We start from the raw sequence: 9,715 nt of genomic DNA on the forward strand, positions 1-9,715 counted from the left end.
GTTAGTATTAGTAATCCACTTGGAAAATAATATGATGTCTTGGACGTGCTGAAAATCTATTCAAGAAGCTGTATGAAGTACTGTGCATGCTGTAAATCCATTTGAGAATCAATATGAAGTGAAGTGCCTTTTAGCCCGACCGACCTTTTATTTGGCCGGACATGCATAAAGAGATTTGTGAGGCTAAGTGCCTTAAACCCGGGTGACTTTTATTTGGCTGGGCACGTATAGAGAGATTTGTGAGAATTGGGGAGACCAACCATTATTCTGACCAGACCCCTGGCTGGTTGATTGCGAGGTGGGTTAAACAATCCCACCGGCCTAAAAGGTCAACCGTCTTTAAATCTGGTTGGGCATGCTATCTTTTCAGTTCAAGAGTAAAGTGCTAGACCTCTTATGTTCTACCAACTCAAGAGTCAGTATGCCCTCTCCCGTTAGGCTTGTAATGTAAAATACCGGAAATAGGCAAATATTAATAAGGGAATTTTCCAGAATTTTTGGATATTTTTCGGAAATTTTCCGGAGCTCGTATGGACGAGTTAACGGGGATAAAAACGGGGCTCGGAAAAGCCTGTTTAGGCTACCCTGTTTTAGTGAGGAAAAGTTGATTTATTTATTTATTTATTTATTTATTTTTCTCTTTTTCCTTTTTCTGTTCTTCTTCCCTCACCCGACGCCGTGCCTATTTCTCCCCCGACGCCGTCTCCTGCCCTAACCGCTCCCAACCGGCGCCGCAAAACCCCTCTCCTCTTCCCCTTTTTGCTTCCGCGACGATGAAGTCCTCTCTGCCGCCCCTCTCGCGCACCGACAAGCCAAGGAAAAGCCCTATCGCCGACCGCCATGCCCTAGCCGGACCAGCATGTGAGAGCCGGCAGCCGGTCTCCTCTCCTTTCCCGAGTACCACCCGACTCCCTCTCGCCACTGGCTATTGCCGCCGTCGATCGGCCGACACAGCCTAGAACCGCCGGCACCTCCTGGCGCAGACGAGCCCTTGCCGATCTCCCAGACTCTAGCCTCTGCCTATCTCACGGTAGATCGCCGGTTGTCACCGCTCCACTGTCTCCTCTGCCCGAGCACCACAGTTGACGATCCTCTGCTTTCCCTCTTCCCTAGCACCGGCAGCCGATCTCACCCGTTCCCTAGTTTAGATTTTGGAGGGCTGTGAGGAGGGTTTCCAGCAGCAAGGTTCACCAGTGGTGAATCAATGAGGGAGCATCTAAGATTTGGGTGAGTTTGTTTGGATATGGTTGCTTGATTTCTAGGTTTGATATCTATGAGACTAAGCTATTGCTGAGGTGTGATATCCGATCATGGTTCAAAAAAAAAAAAATTCAGGTGAGCTTATTTCTGTGATCTCTCTTTGAATTCCTATTGAGGATGATATGTTCATTACATATTTCCATTTGGGTTATTAGTTTACTTCTATATTAATTCAATTGGAGTATGTGATAGAATGATGAGATTTGATTTAGTGATTAATTTGAGAAAGTTAAGGAATTGTTCGATGGATTAAGGATGGATTAATTATCTAATTTGATTTGGATTGTTAGGTGGAATTAAATGAGAATACCTAACCGAATTAGGATTGAGTTTTGAGTTTAGCTAGTCGTTGCTTATAAGATTAGCTAAACTGTACATTAAATGATATACAGGACTTTAACGCGAGACGAGCATCTCGACGTCGGATTTGGATCGGATTGGACCCTTCTATTAGAGGCGGGTACCTTGACTTATCTTTTTGATATGTTTTGTTGATGTGTCTAGTAGGTCATAGCTTTTAGTAATAATTATGTTCGTCATTGTTTCGGTATGTCACTTTTGGATACATGTTACATGCTTGTTTGCTCATCTGTTATGCATTTTATGCTAGTACCCACATGATTATATATATATGCTCAGAGGGGTAGTGACATACCATGCTTGTTATGTTCAGGACCTAGGTTTTTGATATCCTATCTGACCTGTGTACTTTAGATCTTCGTATTTGACCATCGATATTACGGTACTCATTTTATATATATGGATATGGTTATGCTGATCAGTTTATTGCTATGCTTAGTGTCATGCATCATGATTGCATCATCTTGTGCGATTATCGGCTCCACTATGGTAGAGCCCATCGCCATTACATGTCATTACCACCACTCCATGATTGTTGGTATATCGCCAGTTACGTGGTCTGCACACACGACCACTCATGGGTCAGTGGTATTTATTCAGGCAGGGTGTGTTGCAGCAGGTTGCTCTTTGGGCTCCGTTAGTCCACTCTGGTAGTGTGATTCAGCGTGGTAGCCGGCAGAGATACCTCCCGTCATCATGCTCAGGGAGATGAGAGTATTGAGCTCCCCCATTTATGATTTGGGGTAAGGAGGACAGGAGTACTCTGACAGCATCCCGTCCACTCGGTCACTCATCAGGTGTAATGATGGTAGAGTGCACGGTTGTCACAACCCTACCCACTCGGTCTCACCATCGTGTGTGAGATGATCGACGGCAGGGGTGACCAGGACGCATCATTGGCATCATACGCATTTATGCATTTACTGCTTGTGTTTGCTGCACTTATATGCTGCATTTGGATGGATGCATATGTTTGACATGCATACAGGATTTATGGCACTTCCGGTCTGACGACTTGATTATTCTGATAGGTGGCCCTGGTGAGTACAGTACTCTTCAACCTTTTCTATTATGCATTACCTTCTTTTGGTCAGGATACTGTACTCCATACTTATTACTATTGGTTATAGTTTACTATACATGTCAACTAGGTATCTGCTGAGTTGTTGAACTCACCCCGTGGACACTATCTTTTTCAGGTACCAGGTTGTTTATGGAGTCGCTTGGAGTATCCTGTCTGCTGGTCCCCACGTCACAACAGAAGACTTATCGATTTTACTTATGTTTTGTTTGTTTATGTATCAGTTTGTTTAGCTCTGTACTCCGGTTTTATTTTTTTGGAGTGTTGATGTTGTTATGTGATGTTTTGTATTGGTTGTTGGTTGTGTAAGCCTAGCCGGCTAGCAGTTTTTGTGTGTTGGTTTGTATTTTGGTTTCTGTCATTTTCCGTTGTGTTGGTTTTGTTCCAGCCGAGTGGGCTGATGATATATATAACTGTGTGGTTGTGTATATATTCCAGCCGCATGTGGCTGATGTATATTGTGGATGTAGAAAATTGCAGATTGTCCGCCGTACGGGGGAGGTGCTGCCGAAATTTCTTCGGACAGGGACTTTCTCGGGGCGTGACAATTTAGTGGTATCTGAGCAGGTATACGATACTTGCTATGTGTTTTGGATTTTTTAGATTTATCTGATACCAATTTATTTGGTATCAGAGCACGGTTTACGAGTTTTATATTCCGTGTTTTGGATTTTGTGTTTTTATCTTCTTAATGTTACTTTTCGGGTTTTGGGACCTGACAGCGACAGGACATCTCTAAGCTATAGGAGGTATGTTGGTATACTGTTATTCTATCTTTTTGTTAGTATATGCATCGTTGACTACTATAGTTTATGACATGTATTAGCACTCTTTACTAGTACCTGTCTAGTTGAGATAGTAGATATTTTATGTATTAGGTAAAACCCTGATGATGATCGACCTTGATAGAGATTAAGGGTTACAGTTTCTGGTGATTTATCATATCATACACCAGTAGTTTTTAGCTTATGTTATTACTAGTTGGTTAGCAGATTGAGGCACATACCAGCCTCTGCTTTTATTAGCTGGGTAGTGGATAGTATCTATATCTTTATGTTGACCTAGCCAGTAGTATATCATGTTATCTTAGTTAATTTCATCCGTAGATAATTGATTTACTCTTGTTAGATCGGTCAGTAGAAGATAGATTGACGTTTGTTGACTTGGGTAGTCGTGATCGATTTACCTTAGATGCTTGTAGAGGCTTTATTTATTCTTGATTAGTTAGTAGATGATCGATTAGTTTTGTTGATCCGATCAGTAGGGGATTGACCTACTTTACTTTTAGATGTTTGAATCTTGGGTTATTCGTGCTTAGTTGGATATCTTGAGCACATCGAGTACCTAGCTTATACTAACGTGGGAAAGGATTGAATTAGCCATATACTATTGATGACTTGGTCAGTCGATAGAGGATCGATGTATCCTATTCCATGAGTACTTTAATTTTAGACTGTATGTACCTAATTGGATAACTTAGAAGGTGGCATAGGATTTGTGTGGTAAATTGGATTAAATATGCTGATTATGCATATATATGAAGTGTACATATGATTGTTATGAGTTGAAGGAGTTCTATGATGGATAGCTCATTTGTAGATAGTGTGGGTATTCCCATCTAGATATGGTTATTGTAGGTTCCTTGTGGATTATAGCTATTTAGTCAGCTGTACGTGTCTGATTGACATATTGGAAGTATCTTGTCGATTACATCAGTGTTGTGATATGTACATATGTGTTTGGTGTGGTATATGAGGTATCTTGTTGATTATGTGTGATTTGTGAATGCACCTGGGTTTTAGTATGCCTTGTTGGAAGTATATGATGATTATACTCTTGGCATATGTGTATATTTGTCATGTGAGTGTTGTTTGAGGGGTATTGTTGATTTTACCTACGATGATATATGCACACGGGTTTGGTATACATTGTTGGAGGTATCACGGTGATTTATACCTATGTTGTGAGTATATTTGGTGTGTATTAATTGGGGATTATGTCGAACATACATATGTTGTGTATGCACGTGTGCTAGATGTATGGTTGGTAGAATCATGATGATTCTACTTATGTTGAATGTAGAATGTTGAATGTCTACATTATGACATTTGTGGTATTACCCTGTCAACTAATTATCCTATTAATGGGTGATCGACCCACTAGGATGATGATAGAGTTGACTATGGATTTGATTTGCATACTGGGTTGTTATACCCTAGGTTACCCACAGTGATCTGTGGTAGAGAGATCTCGTGCAGTCTCTAGCTGGATAGTTAGGTGCCTTGGGCAATTATGTATTGGTTGTGGTGGAGCGTTGCTCCCACACATGTTATGGATCGTTTGTGGTGGAACATAGCTCCCACATATTATTGTTTGTTGTGGTGGAGCGTTGCTCCCACATATTTCGGGTTTCTTGTAGCGGAGCATTGCTCCCATATTTTTGTAGATTCATATTTCGGATTATTTGTGGTGGAGCATTGCTCCCACATATGGAGGATTTCTTGTGGTAGAGCGTTGCTCCCACATATGTGGTATTTCGTGTGATGGAGCGTTGCTCTCACACTGGAGGATCTATTTTTTGTGATTTGTATTGTTGGTGATTATATTTCAGACTTATTGTCAGGGATCTTATGGTTAGGAATATCTGTGATACAGACATTATGTGTTTTGGTTTTACCATTAGGGTTTGCGGTGCCCTAAATGTTATCATGATGATTCTAGTATTTCGAGGATGTTTGGATCGGTTTCCATTGTCTTTGTTGACGATGTTGTGATCTATTTCGGATCCGCGGTGAGTCACGTACACCATCTTCGCATAGTCTAGAGATGTTTCGACGGAAACGTGTATATGTGAAGATCAGTAGTGCGTATTTTGGACATCTTTTGTGAGATGTTTGAGACACACGGTCACCAGTAGAAGTGTACCGTGGTTCCACAAGAGATAGAGGTTGTTACCGTTGGGAGTAGACGAAGTCTATAGAGGAGGCTCGCAACTTTCTTTGTTTGGCTCGATATTTCCGGAGATACGTTGAGGGTTTCTCTCGGATTGCTATGCCACTTACACGCTGGACCAGGAAAGGCGTGAAGTTCTCTTGGACTGAGGATTGCGGAACCAGCTTCCAAGAGCTGAAGCACAGACTGGTGTCGGCATCTATTCAGGGTTTGAGCGCTGTTCTGATGCAGCACGATAGAGTAGTCTCCTATGCTTCTCGTCGGTTGAAGGAGCATGAGAAGAACTACCCTGTACATGATCTGGAGCAAGTCGCTATTATTTTTGCCATGAAGATTTGGCGACATTATTTATATGGCGTTACATTTGAGATTCTCACTGACCATAAGAGTCTCAAATATCTGTTTACTTAGAAGGAACTTAATCTCCGACAGAGGAGATGGATGGAGTTCCTGAAGGATTATGATTGTACCATTAGCTATCACCCAGGGAGAGCTAATGTGGTTGCCGATGCACTTAGCAGGAAGTCTGGAGGGACTTTAGCTTGCCACCGAGTTGTGGTCACAGACTTAATTTAAGGTTTCTCCGATTTGGGCTTTGAGGGGTAAGGACAGACAGAGCAGGGTACGCTGGTTACCATGGTTGCTCAGTCGTTGATCAAGACGAGGATACGAGAGCCCTAGGCTGCTGATCAGTATTTGCAGTTTATTTGCAGCCAGATAGCTTCCGGGCAATAGACCGAGTTCACACGAGACGAGGAGGGTGTTATACACTTCCGAGGCAGATTATGCGTACTTCAGTTTCATCCGGTCTTATAGGAGTTACCTCCGGAGGCTCATCGCTCATGATTTGCTGTTCGCCCAGGCGGAACCCGTATGTACCAAGACTTGAGGTGTTTCTATAGGTAGAACGGCATGAAGGAAGACATCGCGGATTTTGTAGCTAGATGTCTTGTATGTCAGCAGGCAAAGGCTGAACACCAAAGACATGCCGGCTTACTTCAGCAGATTTCTATTCCCGAGTGGAAATGGGAATACATTACCATGGACTATGTGGTGGGTGTGCCGAGGACAGGACGAGGTCATGTCACGATTTGGGTAATTGTTGATCGATTAACCAAATCCGCGCACTCGTTAGCGATCCAGAAGACTGATTTCCTGGATCGAGTGGTAGATCTGTTTTGCCGGGAGATCATCAGATCACGTGGTGTCCCGTTGACTATTATTTCGGATAGAGACCCCCGGTTCACGTCTCGTTTTTTACAGAGTCTGTAGCAGGCCTTGGGCACGCAGCTCCGTTTCAGTACAGTTTTCCATCCGCGGACATATGGACAGTCGGAGCAGACCATTCAGACTCTAGAGGACTTGCTGAGGTCTTGTGTATTGGATTTTGGAAACAGTTGGGAGGACTATTTGCCATTGGTAGAGTTCGCTTACAACAACAGCGTCAGTTGCGGAACAAGACTATCCGGCTGGTTAAAGTCGGATGGCAACATCATTCGGATGAGGAGGCTACTTGGGAGCTCGAGGATACTATCCGAGCTCGATATCCCCATCTTTTTACGTGAGGAATGTGATTCAGTTTACCGTTCAGCATTTATACTTTCTATATCTGTTGTTAGTACTTGTTGATGGTAGATAACGAAATTTGGGGACCAAATTTTTATTAGTGGGGGAGAATGTAAAATACCGGAAATAGGCGAATATTAATAAGGGAATTTTTCAGAATTTTTGGATACTTTTCGGAAATTTTCTGGAGCTCGTACGGACGAGTTAACGGGGATAAAAACGGGGTCCGGAAAAGCCTGTTTAGGCTACCCTGTTTTAGTGAGGAAAAGTTGATTTATTTATTTATTTATTTTTCTCTTTTTCCGTTTTCTATTCTTCTTCCCTCACCCGACGCCGTGCCTGTTAGAATGTATACTAAAAGCCTAGCTTTTGGTATAAAACATTTATCTAGAAATAAGAATCACATTGGTCAAATGTCTACATTTGTGATAAATGTAGTTGTTCAATTAATTTATACTGTAGATAACATAGTATGTGGTGCCACATGCAGAAGATGATGTTATCAGTACCTTATAAATTATAAACAGTAGCTCACGACTAAAATGGAAAGGAACAAACCATTAGAAGGTCGTAGTGTAATTAGGTATCAGTTTATCTTGAGTGTATAATTACACTAGTACACTTAGAGTGTATTGAGTATGACCATTTGAGGTCGTTTCTTTTATACTGACTTTATAAAGAAACAAAGACCTCGGTTATTATGGAAGTGTGTGCTCTTAATCCTAATATAATAACAAGCACATATATTTGATATTTATTTCTTTAATTTATCAATGGGTGAGATTTAGTTCGATGAATCAATAAGCCCGATAAGTTGGGAAATGACATCACTTATAGTGTGTGTTGTTGATTATAGAAGGAAACTGTGTCCTAGAGATACTAGGTTGATAATGTCCTCAAGAGGAGCTCATAAGGATTGTCATGTTAAACCCTGCAGGTGGACCTAGTCCGACATGATGATAAGGTTGAGTGGTACTACTCTTGGACTAAGATATTAATTAAATGAGTTGTCAGTAACTCACTTAATTAGTGGACATTCGATATCTTAAACACAGGGAAACTAATACACTCATAATAAGAAGGAGCCCAAAAATGTAATTTGGGATTGGTGCGGTAGTTCAATAATAGTTCTCTAGTGGAATGAATTATTATTGATGAAATTAAGTTGTGTGTTCGGGGTGAACACGAGATGCTTAATTTTATCGGGAGACCAAAACCAATTCCTCCTCTCGGTCCCTATCGTAGCCTCTTATTTATAGAGTACTATACCCACCTATACCCACCTTCTATACCCACCTAAAGGGGGCCGGCCAAGCTAGCTTGGGAATCAAGCTAGGGCCGGCCTAAGCTTGGTTTATAGGTGGCCGGCCCTAGCTTGAACCCAAGCTAGAGGGGCCGGCCATAATAAAATTAAAAATTAATTTTAATTTTTATTATGTGGAAGATATAATTTATTAAAGAGAATTAAAATTAAATTATCTCTCTTGTAAAAGATCTACAAAAGATTAAAGAAAGAGATTAGATCTCTTTCCTTATTTGTAGATTGGTGAGATATTTTATTTTCTCTTTAAAAATTATTCACATGTTGTAAAATTAAAATTATGAAAATTTATTTTTATCAACCATGAAGAGATTTTGAAGAGAAATTTTAATTTTAAAATTTCCGGAAACAAATTAGGAAGTTTTAATTGTTGATTGAAACTTGTCTAATTTGATTTCATGATGTGGCCGACCATTAGAATTTAATTGGGGAAATTTTATTTTATTTTTCTCAATTAAATCATGTCAAGAAAATTAAGGAAATTTTATTATAATTAAATTTCCTAATTTGCTTAGGCCAAGGAATATAAAAGAAGGGGTGAGGGTGCCTTCATAAGACACAACCTCTATTATTTCTCTCCCTCTTTTGTTCCTTGGTGTGGTCGGCCATCATCCTCTCCCTCTCTTCCTCTTGTGGTGGCCGAACCTCTCCCTTCCCTTGGAGCTCTTGTGGTGGCCGGATACTACTTGGAGAAGAAAAAGAAGAAGGAGAGAAAGCTAGCATCTCTTGGAGCTTGGTTGGTGTTTTGATCTTCTTCCTTGGTGAAGCTTCCTTATTGTTGGCCGAACCTAGCTAGGAGGAGAAGAAGGTGGTTGGTGGTTTCTCATCTCGGAAGATCGTTGTCCACACAACGTCCGAGGTTAGAAGAGGAATACGGTAGAAGATCAAGAGGTCTTTCTAGAAGGTATAACTAGTAATTTTTCCTTTCCGCATCATGCTAGTTATTTATGGAAATAATACCAAATACAAGAGGCTTACGTTCTAGTATTTCGAATATGTTTTTCGAAGTTGTGTTCTTTTGTTTTTTTTTCCCTTGTGATTTGATTGTTCTTTTCGGTTAACCTAAAGTTATTTTAGGAAATTAAATATTAGATTTCTATAAAAGGTTTTGTCTAGTCGGTGGTGGTTGCTCCCATATCCAAGAAGGCCTTGTGCCTCGCCACGTCAGTACTGGG

This window comes from Zingiber officinale, chromosome 6A, assembly GCF_018446385.1.
Source record: "Zingiber officinale cultivar Zhangliang chromosome 6A, Zo_v1.1, whole genome shotgun sequence".
Lineage (NCBI taxonomy): Eukaryota > Viridiplantae > Streptophyta > Magnoliopsida > Zingiberales > Zingiberaceae > Zingiber > Zingiber officinale.